This window comes from Cheilinus undulatus, linkage group 12, assembly GCF_018320785.1.
Source record: "Cheilinus undulatus linkage group 12, ASM1832078v1, whole genome shotgun sequence".
Lineage (NCBI taxonomy): Eukaryota > Metazoa > Chordata > Actinopteri > Labriformes > Labridae > Cheilinus > Cheilinus undulatus.
The window spans coordinates 16,536,894-16,550,590 of NC_054876.1; the positions used below are offsets into that span (position 1 = coordinate 16,536,894).

General features: G+C 39.4%; 1 protein-coding gene across 2 annotated transcripts in view; it reads left to right on the plus strand.

Moving 5' to 3' along the window:
• specc1 (sperm antigen with calponin homology and coiled-coil domains 1) overlaps positions 1-13,697 on the plus strand; it is a 150,236-nt gene that overhangs the window by 13,446 nt on the left and 123,093 nt on the right. Inside the window, exon 1 of one of the 2 annotated variants that reach the window (XM_041801085.1) lies at positions 10,684-10,801. The exons of the other annotated variant lie outside the window; for it this stretch is intronic. The gene's annotated coding sequence lies outside the window, so the exon portion shown is untranslated. Of the gene's footprint in view, positions 1-10,683; positions 10,802-13,697 lie in introns of those variants that run through there. 2 annotated transcript variants of the gene reach the window in all.

A 13,697-nucleotide genomic window follows, 5' to 3' on the forward strand; every position in this document is an offset into this window, starting at 1 on the left:
GAGTAGCACGCTTTGATTTGTTTGATAGAGTTGTTGTGTGACTCTTCTAGGAATAACTAAGTTCAGCTTTACTACAGAAAGCCATTTTACCTAGTAGTCAGTGGACTCAAACAACACAAACACACATAGCACTTGTGAAATATTGCATCCTTGCTGTAGGTCCAGGGTTCCCCTTTCCCAAGAGTGCAGTCAGAAACATTTGAAGTCTGTTCATATTTGTACAGCTGTGGAGTGCTTGGCATCTCTCACTGACACATTTCTACTCACTGCTGAAAATGTCACACATTTGCTGCATTGTTTTTGTGCAAACTTTGCTGCAGCTTCCTCAATACTGCTTTTAGGAAGGAGATTTTTTTGGCCTGTTGCACTCTAGTTTCAGATCCCTCCAGACTAAAGGGGAAGCCCACATGGAGAGCCGAGACCGTCTCACAGCGTGGGACACAGATTAATCCCACACTCTTCCTGTTTCGCTTTAGCTGAGATAATGACTTTTAAAACACGGTCTCAAAAACCCAGGTGCTTTACAGATGGTTCTGAGGTGCCGACGTGGTCAGGCACTTTTAGTAGATGCATGTGCATGCACTCAAGTGCACATTAATTCATATTGCCTTTATTGCCAGCTGCAAATTTTGCATCAAGTTCAACTAAATGAGATGGATCTTCACTTTATTATATTTTTGTTTGAAATATTGTGCTTTTCATGTAATGCAAATATCGATGAAACGTGAGGCTGCCAATGTGATACCAGTAACAGTAGTAGCAAAATATTGACACAACATTAACAGAAGCAATAAAAAGATAGGATCTGCCTCTGTGAGGCATACTGCTGTGCTAAGTCATGCATGCGTGTGCCTGCTTATATGAGTTCCTACTGTCGGACCCATCAGCCTGATGTTTTTGTGCACATGTGCTTGATTACTCAACAGCCTTGTCATTCTAACAAAAACTCACAATATGGAAAAGACTGCTTTGATTTATACTGGCACTGAATTGCTTGCTGAATTTGTCAGTGAACTTGGCCAGTGGCAAGTGATCAACAGCTACTTTGATTCTGAGGCTTGTTTTTGCTAATAATGCCTTCACCTCATTCTTAATCATAAGAGAAAACCAAGCTGTATACTGTCTATGTGTGCTTTATTTGGTCTTTGCACAAATACATCAATGAAATCATTAGTTTACTTGTTTTAAACTGTAGTCTGTAGATTTAATCCACACCTGAAATTCTACATTCAACTACAGACAAGCTTGACACAGTAAAGAAAGATGGGAGATTTTTTATGTTCATCTTGACTGTGAAGTCTTCAAAAGGGACATTTAATGTGATATTTACCTCTTACTTTACTGAAGTAAGCGAGAAGATGTAGTATCTTTAGCTGTAGCCCACCTGACCTCAGTCACATGTGGCAATGATCTGCAGGTCTGTGATTTTCTAGTATTTCAAGATCTTTCTTGTCTTGTGTTGGCCTGTTCATGTTCCTGTTATACATTACAGAAGGTATACATTACTAAAGGTTGCAATGAACTCACTCAATTCCTCCAATAAAACCACATGCTTCCACCTGAACAGTACAGCACAGTCAGTGCTTAGCTGAATCATTGTGCATTCAGTGTGGAAGTGAAAGTTTCCCAGTAAAAGCACTGACATTCAACTAAAAAAACTTAACTCCATTCTTGTTTTGTCATGTAGCTAGTTTTCACATTTTTTGGTCAAAGGGGGTTCGAATTAAATGATAGCTTATATTTAATAGATGAATTAATTTGATTATTATTAATATTTGATTTTTAGATCTCACAAACCTATATTTTATACACAATAGAACATGAAAAACATATTAGATGTTGAAACTGAAACATTTTACCATTTCATGAAAATAAAAGCTCATTTTGAATTTGATGGCAGCAGCACATCTCAAACGGTAGGGATGGGCAATGAAAAAGGCTCGAAAATGAAGTTTTACTTATGAAAAACAGCATGAGGAGCATTTTGTAACTAATCAACTTGATTGGCAACATGTCAGCAAAATGACTGTGAAAGAAACATTTTACAGAGGTAGAGTCCCTCAGAAGTAAAGATGGGCCAAGGCTCACTAATGGAACAATTTCAGAAAAATGTACCTCAACATAAAATTTCACAACCTTTGAATATCCCACCATCTACAGTACATAGGCTGTGTCATCAAAAGATTCATAGAATCTGGAGAAATCTCTGTGCCCAAGGGTCAAGGTCGAAGGTTAATATTGGATGCTTATAATCACCTAGTCCTCAGGCAGACTTGCATTAAAAACAGGCATGGCTCTATACTGGAAATCACTGCATAGTAGTAGGGTAATGGTATTTGTATTCGTCCCGTACGGTCACGGTACGGCCGTCACTGTTCGGTGCATGCAGTAACACGATGAATACGTCTGAGTGAGTATTTAAAAAAAGTCGAGTTCTCACTTCAGTCCAGGTAATGAGCCTTCAACTATCAGCCTTGGAGGAGTGAGAGAGCGACTCTGCAGCTGTGTCATAGGTAAAGTTATCCTCAGATTTCACACGGCTTTAACCTCTTTATCCTCCAAGATGGGAAAAGTTCTTCCAAACTTTGTAGTAGGTCCAATTGGTTAAAAAAGTAGTCCAGTGCTGAAGTCTGCGTTGAAATCGGCAAAAAAAGAGGCAAATTTGCATACTTAACAAGCTAACTTGCGGTTGTGTGATTATACGTTCAAGTTAGCTGGGAAATTTTAGTGTTCAAAGAATGGGTATAAATATGTCAATATATCAATGAAAATAACCTAGTTATTCAAAAATGTTTTTGTTTATTAATATTTTTAATCATTGAAGAACTGTTGGAGGAAGGTCACAGCATTATTTATACATTAAATGTAATTTATTCAGCCTGTTTATTTTAATACAATTTAATTAAAAAATACAAATTTAATTGTATTTATCCGCTTTAATCACCTTACTGAGGTACATACCGAACCGAAATTTTTCTGTACTGTTACACCCCTACTGCAACGTCTCAGGAACACTTTCAGAATTTATTTTCAGTCCACTGTGCCATTCACAAATAGAAGTTAAAGTTGTATCATGCAAAGAAGATGCCAAATGTGAACATGTTGCAGAAACGCCACAATCTTCTCTGGCCAAAGCTCATTTTAAATGGCCTGAGGCAAAATGGAAAACTGTTCTGTGGTCAGAAGAATCAAAATCTTAATTTTTTTCTTGAAGTGGTAAGATGTCTAAGTTTTAACATCTTAGTTTCCTGTATATGTTCTATTGTGAATACAATGTGGGTTTATGAGATTTGTAAATGCCCTCTGTTTTAATTTGAATTTTACATAGTGCCCAAACCTTTTTAAATAATTGGGGTTGTACATTTCCAATGCGATGTATCAAAAACCCCACTGAATCCTCCATGTTTTTGAGAGCTTTCATCAGTGTTCTGTGGTTTCATGATCAAGCCTTTTGTCTGGAAAAATCTGTATTAGATACTACTGCTTTATAATTATGACTCAACCTTATGGTTTGTAAAGCTGTTATGCTTTGATAATGGGAGTAAACACAAGAGTAGATGATGAAAAAGCTGTGTTTTAAACCTCACTCACTGCCACCATGAATCACCTTCATTGTAAGTGTTCCATTCTTTTTCTCTTACATCCAGTGCTTCTGTGTTGTCTATGTGGCGAGTCTGACTCACTGCTATTTCCTGTGGAGTGAGGAAAAGGGAAGAGTTTAAGAGGCGGGCGGCACTTCAGAGCTTTGTTGTGCCTGCATATTGTATTGTCTGGCGTTTAATGTTGCTTCCACTCAGCTTCTTGTATCACACAATGGCAGGAATCCCCTGTGGGCCACCTTGACTATTACCCATCTAGCCACGTGGCTTCATGTTCTGTCATTACTTATTTAGGTAGTGTTTCCTCTATGATGTCTGTTTCCTGTTTGCTATTACAACTTTCATGTGATATTTTATTTCTGTTGATCTTGGCAGTATGGAGCTTAAGTCTAGGTGGAAATTCTCAACAATGTCTTCAGACACAGCCTAACTTGGCCAATGTTTTTGTGACTGAGAAAAGGTCAGCAAAATAGTAATTGTTGGTCTCTTTTTGTGGCACTTGTAAGTGATATGATCATGAAGTGAATGAGTCGTTCTTGGCTCTCCATCAATGACTTTGTGCTATATTTAGGTTGAATAACTTAGCTCAGGATTAACCCTATGTAAACAAAAAACAGACTTCTTTATGATCAAATAATACAGTCAGTCATATGGGGAAAAGAACAGAAATCTAAAAATCTGTGAGGAAAGATCTCTGAATTGTGTTTTGATACACCTCTTTCTCTCAGTTCTCTACTCCGTGGAGCTGTGTGCTGACTAATGCCACCTCTCCAGACTGTTGCATTCATAACACTCGCCGAGTTACCAACATTTTGCTCAGTTTCACTTTCTCTCTTTGCTGCTTTGAAAAAACAGCTGCCAAAGCAGCAGCCATCCATCTATGGTGTCAGCATCAAATTTTCATTTGGTTACAGTAGCTTTCGCAGGATTCCTCTTTGGTTCATGTTAGGCCAGGTCAGGTCAACTTGGGGTTGAATTGCTCAGCTAGAAGTAGCAAATCAAACAGCAAAAAAAAAAATTAGATTACTAGGAAAAATAGTAATAGAAGAAGAGGTAACAGAAGAGGCCAAACGTCTTGAATTTGGAACCGGTCCAGTTGCCACTTGATCAGTGTTGGATAATAGGAAAAATGTATTTCTTTTATGACTTAGAAATGACATAACCGGGTTGGTAAAAGACTGGCATACTCTTTACTTGATCTAGCATAAAAGGTTTTCCCAGTACCCTTTGTGATACTCAACTGGCACCAGCTTTGGGCAAATATGTTTCCCAAAATATGTGGGAAACTTTGTATCCTTTCACACCAGGTTAACTAAGTTGGTAGAGCTGGCAGTACCTCCCAGGTGCCCGTATGCAGCGACTACAGTCCTCACCACGCTGGTTGCAGGATAGAGTCCCAAACACTAATACATACTCACTGGCCACTTTATTAGGCACACCTTGCTAGTACCAGGTTTGGCCCCCTTTTGCCTTCGGAGCCGCTTTGATTCTTCGGGCATAGGTTCGATAAAGTGTTGGAAACATTCCCTAAGAGATTATGGCCCATATTGATACATATTGCACATCCATGATGCAAATCTGCATCCCAAAGGTGCTCTATTGTTTTGAGATCTGAAGATTGTAGAGGACATTAAAGTACAGTGAACTCATTGTCACGTTCAAGAAACCAGTTTGAGGTGATTTTGAGTAGATCACCAGTTTCTGAAACACTCAGACCAGGCCGTTTGGCACCAACAACCATGCCACGTTCAAAGTCACTTAAATCCGCTTTCTTCTCCTTTGTGATGCTCAGTTTGAACTTCAGCAGGTTGTCTTGACCACACCTACATGCCTAAATGTATTGAGTTGCTGCCAGGTGATTGGCTTATTAGCCATTTGTTTTAACAAGCAGTAGAACAGGTATACCTAATAAAGTGGCCAGTGAGTGTATATTGGCTGCAGGATTACTTATCACTTTAGCTTAGTCAGCACTAGATACATGCTCCAATCAATGAGTGCTCCATGTTTACACACATAAATGCTAATTAGCTCCTGAAGCAGAGCGTTTACCAGCAAGAAATCTGAAGAGGTCAGACAAGAATATTATGCTGCCGTTGTATAATGTAGCAACAATTTTTTTTTTGCTGATTTGAATGTTTTAAGCATCCACTGATGATAAATTATTAAGTCTTGATTTCTCATGATAGTTTTGCTGTTCAAAGCTACAACAGCAACACATTTTACACAATGTTTCATCTGCTCTGTGCCTTGTTGAACTCATTTATTGCATCAGATATAGCTCTCCTGTTGTTATAACTATGTGTAGTTTATATAAGATTGGTTAAATTTTATGTTAGAAATATTTTGATTTGTAATTGCAAATTGATATTTTTCAAAAATTTCCCACCTTTCCCCAAAACACCTGATGAGGTCTGCCAGATGGGCCGGATTTGGCATGCAGTCTTTAGTTTCACACCTTTGCATTTAAAGCAGAAAGCAGAATTAAAAAAACATCCAAATGATTCCCTGTTTTTTCATCTTCCACACTTTAAGTTAAATAACATTTAAAAGGCTTACCACTCCTGCCCTCTTGAAGTTTATTGTTATTTGGAGTGTACCACTTCCTTGTGTAATCAGGGATTAAGACAAACTGAGGCGTGATTCCCATCAGGGATGTTTGTTCAGCACAGCAGCGATCCATGAAGGGTAGACCAAAATAGAAGCAAAGTCACGAGTCCTCTATATCTCCCTACATGCGGCTTTTCTTTGTCTTCTCATGAAGCATCACTATAAAGAGGAGTCTCGTTTATGCACCTGCCGTTTTTGATAAGACGAATAGGGACATTAAATACTGAAGGATAGTGAGAATGACATGTAGCAACAGATCGAGTACTGGAGTCGAACCTATGGCTGATGTGATGAAGACTCAGCAGCCTCTGTTAGCAGAGGACTTAGTTAGCCTACTGAGCTACTGATGATACTGATTTTACTTACACAATTTCAGGTGGAATGAAGGAACAGATAATTAAAATTTGCATTTAAGGTATAACTTTATGTTCTGTGGTTCATGCATCCTTCCTGTGATAGATCCTTATTTTGATGTAACTCCAAAAAGTAGATATTCTGTTTATTTTCACCAAACCTCCATAAATGTCCCCTACTTTTCTGTGTCCACAGCCATGCTAACCTCCCAAAATAAGAAGAGATGAATCTCTGGGTAGTTGATTGATAAATGGTGTGATTGGCAAGTTACTTTAAATGGATAGCCCATGTGTTAAGGGCTAGATCTGATTGATTGGAGAGGATTAAAATGTGTTTTCTGAATATCTGGGCTTTAGTCAGTCTTTTGCAAAATTACAGGTTCTTCAATCATTTAGAATATCATGAAAAAATTCATTTTTGCACCATAATTATTTCAAAAAAATGAATCTTATGTATTCTACATAGGCTGCACAGTGGCGCAGGGGTTAATGCTGTTGCCTCACAGCAAGAAAGTCCCTGGTTTGCTTCCCGGTCAGGCTCTTTCTGTGCGGAGTTTGTAAGTTCTCCCCGTGCACATGTGGGTTCTCTCCAGGTACTCCGGCTTCCTCCCACCACCAAAAACATGCTTGTTAGGTTAATCGGTGACTCTAAAATTGGCTGTAGGTGTGAATGTGAGTGATAGCCCTGCCATTGACTGGCAACCAGTCCAGGGTGTACCCCGCCTCTCGCCCAATGACAGCTGGGATAGGCTCCAGCCCCCCTTCGACCCTGAACAGGATAAGCGAAAAATGGATGGATGGATATATTCTACATGTATCACACTCAAAGTAAAATATTTCAAAGCTTTTTATTGTGGCTTACATCTCAATAAAATAAAAAAAATAAAAATAAAATAAAATAAAATAAAATAACCACTATCTCAAAATATGTGACCGAAGCCAGATAAAGTTCCTGCAAGTCGGCATTCCGGTGGTTGAGAAAAATGGATACAAAGTCGTTTTCTTCAAAATGATCATTTTTCATTTTTTCTCATTTTATGCAAGTCCGACATTTAAACTACTCATTCGATGAAAAAAGTAACACAAATGTGATTTTTAAAAGCGCTAATTTTGTGTTTGCTGCAAGAATGTTGAGAGGAGGGGAAAGCGAAACTGCGGGGTGATAATTGGCCACTCAGTCTGCCATTGTTCCCAGTTTCGCCCATTGAGATGGACAATAACAAACACCGCATGGCTCAAACGCCACCCATCGGCACGTATACAGCTGTTTCTAGTTTTCACCTTTAACAACAAGCCTCAACATGCGCCCTGCAGCGAAAAAAAGGAGAAGAGACATGAAGAAGCAGCAAGAATTATCAACAGACTTCGGACAACTTAGAGATCACTCGACAGTGAAAGTTTGATGAAGGCGGATTTCCTATGGGAATATTCTGATGAGCGTCACCAGTTCTATTCAGAAGCTTGGTTTGGGTGGACTTTATGTAAATGTGGCCCTGTTGTTCACGCCCATCACCCGGCCTGCCTGAAGGTAGAAGTCCTGAAACTTTGAGCCTGGTTTTCTCAGAAGAAGCAGGAACTAGAAGTTAACATTCAAATGAGCATATCTTTGTAAAATATGCTCAGATTAAGGTGTATGATACACCTTTGAAAGCTTGGAATCTACGCTTTCATAATGTGTAAAAAAAATGACCTCGGACGACTTGCAGGACATTTTACCAGCTTTGGTCACATATGATAATACTTTGGAATACTCCAATTTCTCGTCAGTCATATATGCCCTAAAAATAGCTCTAATCAGCTAAGTAACTCAAAAAACTGCCTTCATTCTCTCTCTGGTTCAGCACACACCACTACAATCATGGGGTTGCTGCTGACTTGACAGTTGTCCAAAAGGACAATCACTGACACCCTTCAAAAGGAGGGTAAGCCACAGAAGGTTACTGCTGATAGGGCAGGCTGTTCTCAGAGGCTGAATCAAAGTATATCATAGAAAGTTAACTGGAATGCAGAAGTATGGTAAGAAAAGGTGCAAAAACAACAGGGATAAGTTCAGCATTCAGAGGACTTAGAGGAACTTCACAATGACTGGACCTAGGCTGGAGTCAGTGTATCAAGAACCATCACACAAACATGATGAGGAAATGGGCTACAAGTGTTGTGATAATAGTGTCAAGCCACTCCTGAGCCACAATTAACAACATAAGCATCTCACCTGGGCTAAGGAGATTAAACTGGACCATTGCTCACTGGTCCAAAGTCCCGTTTTCAGATCAAAGTCAGTTTTGCATTTCATTTGGAAATCAAGGTCCCAGAGCCTGGAGCAGATTGGAGAGGTAGATCCAAGGTGCTTGAAGTCCAGTGGTTTCAGTTTTCAAAGCCAGTGATGGTTTGAGGTGCTGTGTTACCTGCTGGTGTTGGTCCACTGTGTTTTATTAAGCCCAGAGTCAACGCTGTCAGTTGTCTACTGTCTACTTTTCAGAGCATTTCATACCTCCGTCTGTTGAGAAGCTGTATGGAGATTCTGATTTCCTTTTCCTTGGCACCTGCCCACAGTGAAGCCAAAATACCAAAAACTGGTTTGCTGATGGTATTACTGTGCCAGCCAACTGGCCTGACCTAAACACCATAGAGAATCTACAGTATTGTCAAGAGGAGGATGAGAAACATTAGATTCCATAACACAGAAGGCTGCTATCAGAGCAACCTGGGCTTCATAATACCCCAGCAGTGCCACAGACTGATAGGCTCCATGCCACTTCACACTGATGCAGTAATTTATGCAGAAGGTGACCCGACTGAGCACTGAGTGAATAAATGGATGTGAAGGTTGAAGGTTGACATTTCTGTATTATGAATCCTTTTTAGTGTTTTTTTTTTTTGTAATATTTGTAAGCTGTAATAATCAAGACTAACACAAAAAAAGTCTTGAAGTATTCACTTTGTATGTAACCAAAACTTTTTCATGACGTTCTACATTTTTGAGACACACCTGTATGTGGCAGAGCAAATTGCAGCAGTCCTATATGTTTACATTAGCAGTAAAAAAAATGACAGGAAAAAAATCATGAGATGGAATTTAACAAGGCTGCAGTCAATAAGGTGGTGCCTCTAGTGGTATCATAACTCAAACAGTGTTAGAGAAAAACAGCATAAATCACACCCTTAAATCTGTATCTGCAGCAGCGTGTAAAGCACCATGTGGTGCCTAAAAAACTTTCCTGAACTGTTTCTCAACCGTCCTTTTAAAAAGCAGTTTCTGTGTTGGTGTAGGGGTGTGGTCAAATCAAGTTCCTCAGTTAACCACCTACCACAAACTGAAGCCTGTTTCATGTAGGACCAGAGTGCAGCTCTCTCTCTACCCACATGCTCCACAGCCTCAGCATGCCATACATTGTGGGATCCAAATTAGACCAGTAAGGCAGAGCATAAAATGCAGACCCCTCCACCCTCACATTAAGAAGTGTTTGTGAGACAGACACTGGCTTTCTCAGTGATGGTTACTGCTGTTTGTGCCCAGACAGCCCACAGATCACTTTGTTAACAAATACTCATAACAAAGTTGTAAATCAATCTTTATTTTTCTGACTCTACGACAGCAAGAGAAAAGTTGGATGGACCTCAGCACAATATTTTCACTGAGACAGCACTGCTACTTTGCTTTGCACCGTTGTGGTTTTTGATTCAGGAGCACAACAGAGCAGTTGAGCCTCCACCCCAAACCACAAACACACATGGTCTCAAGTTCAATCAAAATACAAGTGACCATCCTGAGAACAAAGTGCAGACACCTGTATTACCAACAGCAGTTGAGAGACGTCTGAATATAAGTTGTTAGAATTGTTCTGACAGGGCTCAGCTTAGAGGTTTTAAAGCCACATGTTGGAGGTTTGTTCCTCCTCCTCTGTTTTCTTGACTGTTCTCCAGTTCTTGCTGTCTGTTCCTCATGAGTGAGAAAAAGCCTGGAAAAACTGAGAGAAGAGAAAAATATGCTCATGGCTGAGACTCTGACTTTTCCTTTTTGTGTGTGAGAGTGAAAGAGGCTACAGCACACACCGTGCAGCGGTTGGCAGTCTGCTGTACTTCCTCATCCTGACTGCTGTATTGAGACAGAAAGCCGTTGCTCCTATCACTTTACTTTTGCCCTCAGACTCTCTAAGAGCTCAGTAAAGGACAATTATTTTGGTCAGTTTTGCTTCAGGGCTGTAAGGCGGAGGGCAGGCCGTAGGACGGCGTCCAGCACACGTGAGTGAACTGCACCACTGTTTGTTCTTATTCATTTTCTCTGGCTGCCTCAGCCTCCTTCTTATGACTCACTACTGTAAGCAGTCAGAATTAAAATCACTGATTTTTCCTTCAGGCCTTGTTTTATAGCTTTCTTCAGACTATCAAGTCATTTCTGATTGAGGATGTGACTCGTAGCTGGCAGATTGGAAAAAGAGGTTTGCACTTGGAATAACTAAATACTTTTACATAATTAGCTAGGAAAGAAGAAGCTGAAACGTGCTACATATACTGCTGCTAGGTTTCTCACATTTCTCACACATTGGTCAACCACTGAAAGTACAGATTTTAAAGGAAAATGTGGCCATGGCTCATTTTTGCAGCCTATGTAGCAAGTCATGCAATAGTAGTATTTAAACAAGGTTTTACAACAGTGGCTAACCAGAAGCGGCTTTATTTAGGCTTATGGTATGCTTACAGTATGTTATGTTAGGGTTTAAGTCAGCCCTTTTTGATCTAAACCTGTGACTATTGAGACAGGCAGGAAAAAGACTAAGAGGATGTGATGACACACTGTGACATTTAACCTAGAATCTTACATATTCTTTGTTGTTTTCTGTCGTTGAATCTTCTCAATAAACCCTTCACAGGTGGATTGTAAATATTGATTGTAGCAGAGCAATGCAGTCACACCTGAATACACTTTGCTTGATGAAGTACTGCTACAAGTTGGCAACACCCTTTGCAGCAGCTTGTTTGCAGTGCTGCTGATAAATTTTATTGAGGTATGAGTGCATGGCAGAGACAGGATGTTTGTTCTTCTGCACGGGTTTAAGTGGACTCGACTTGCATTTGAATAGTTGCTGATCAATATAGCCTTAACATTTGAAGTAATGCATACAGTGTCTGCTCAGGGAAACTCAGTGTAAGGTCAGAGAATGGTCAGGACTGGTTAGCCAGGAGTTCCCCACATGATCTAAGGCGCTCTGTGGTTGTGGCAAGCTGAGCCTGCCAACTTTCATATTCCTGCTATGAATGTTTACATGTTATGTGGTATTTCCTCTGGAACATATAGTAGTGGGTTTGTAAGGAATAATTATTAGTTTTTGTCTGAACATCTGTGCCTGTTTTTGCTGGGCAGTGGTACTAGAGCAGGTTGAACCTTGAAATGATTATACACACGGATCTCCTTTGTTAAAAATACAACATATAACATTTTTTCTTCTTACTGAAAACCCTCTCTATGCAGCTGCTAAATCGATGAGAAAAGTCATTCTTAAATGATAGGAAAATGTGTTCTAATGAGGTATTCCTGGATTGACTGAAGCTGAGAAAAGCAGTTTTACAGTGAAATAAAATAAAATAAAACTGCCAGTCAGTGGGTAATCAGAACAACAAAGCTGTGGATCAGACTCAACACTTTGCAATTAACTTGAAATCAACACTAGCTGCACAAGTTTTTCACAAAATAAAAGGGATATTCCTTAAATTTCGACTAAATGCCATTTACGCATTGAAGGCATTTCCATTGAAGGGAATTTTGGGCCTCCCAATTCCTGTTAAATCTCATCTCACGAGACTCCGCTGCAAAGAAGCTGGATGTTCTAAACCTGTTGCAAGTTATTACAGTTATGATTACATCTACAGCGCTTGCCTTGATAATTTTGTAGAAAAGATGAAGCTAAGGGATGATAGTTCAGAGTAGGGCTGGGAAATTAATCGACAATTAGATTTAATCAATTTTCAATTTTGCTATTTTCATATCGCAGAAGGTGCAATATTTCTTTAATCTGAAATATATGTTGAAACACCAGTTTAAAACTTTTTTTGCAGCAGAGATGTGTTGGATTACATAATTGTGCAATCATTCAAGTGCCTTTTTTTTTTTTTTTAGAATGGTCTACGAAAAAGCCTTCTTTCTTCATTTTTCTACTTTTTTCTTATTAAATATGAGAATGACAATACAACAGTTCATATCCAGTTTGCAATGCAAGTCAAAATCATCACTATTAGGTAGGGGTGTGACGAGATCTCGTGCCACGAAATCTCGCGAGATCAAAACGTCACGAGATTTCTCGTTGAGGAAAAATCTGTCTTGCGAGATCAATATTGCACAGACACTTGAAGCAACAGCACTCTTTACAGAAAACAATACCTAGCTGGAAGTCATAAAAGATCACAAAGATACCCTGGGCACTTTAAAACTGTTGGTGGGAGAGCTAAAGAAGAAACGGAGCTGAGCCATGACCTATTCAGATCACGCTCCATCCCCCAACCCCTCCTCCGCTTGCGCTTCTTGGGGCCGCACATGATCTGCCAATGCATAATAAGTTCATCATAATGGTCCAAAATGATGAAATGTTACTGCTAAGCAGTCTCTGTAAGGAGAATATATATGTTAAATTAGTTCGTGTATGCGTGCAGACTCGATCTCAGTGCTGGTATCTGTGAGTTTGTGACTTTGTTTCAGCGCTTCTTCGTCACGTCTCCTTCTCGTCTCACCATCTGTCAGCCACACATCCATCAGCTGTTGGCTGAGCGTATCATCAATCATAAGATTAATATAAGCAGCGCAACAGGTGGTTGTATACTTCAGCAGTAAACTTAGCGAAACAAACTCTCTCAGTCTGTTGTAAACAGTGTTTAAAGTACTTTCAAAATAATATAAATGCTTTTATTATAATTATTGTAATTGTGGAAATGGGTGTACAGTGTAGTAAAATAAAGATTTTGTAGACTATTAAAATGAAAGGTTGGATTTGAAGAGCATTAAAATGTAGAGTTTGAACTGTGTGTAAGCATTGATAGCCTATTCAGTACAAGAGAAGTTAGTTTAAACATTTCTGAATAGACCTGAATGCTTTGCAATTATGACTTTCAGTTGTATAAAGGACATACTATCCACCCATCTATTTTT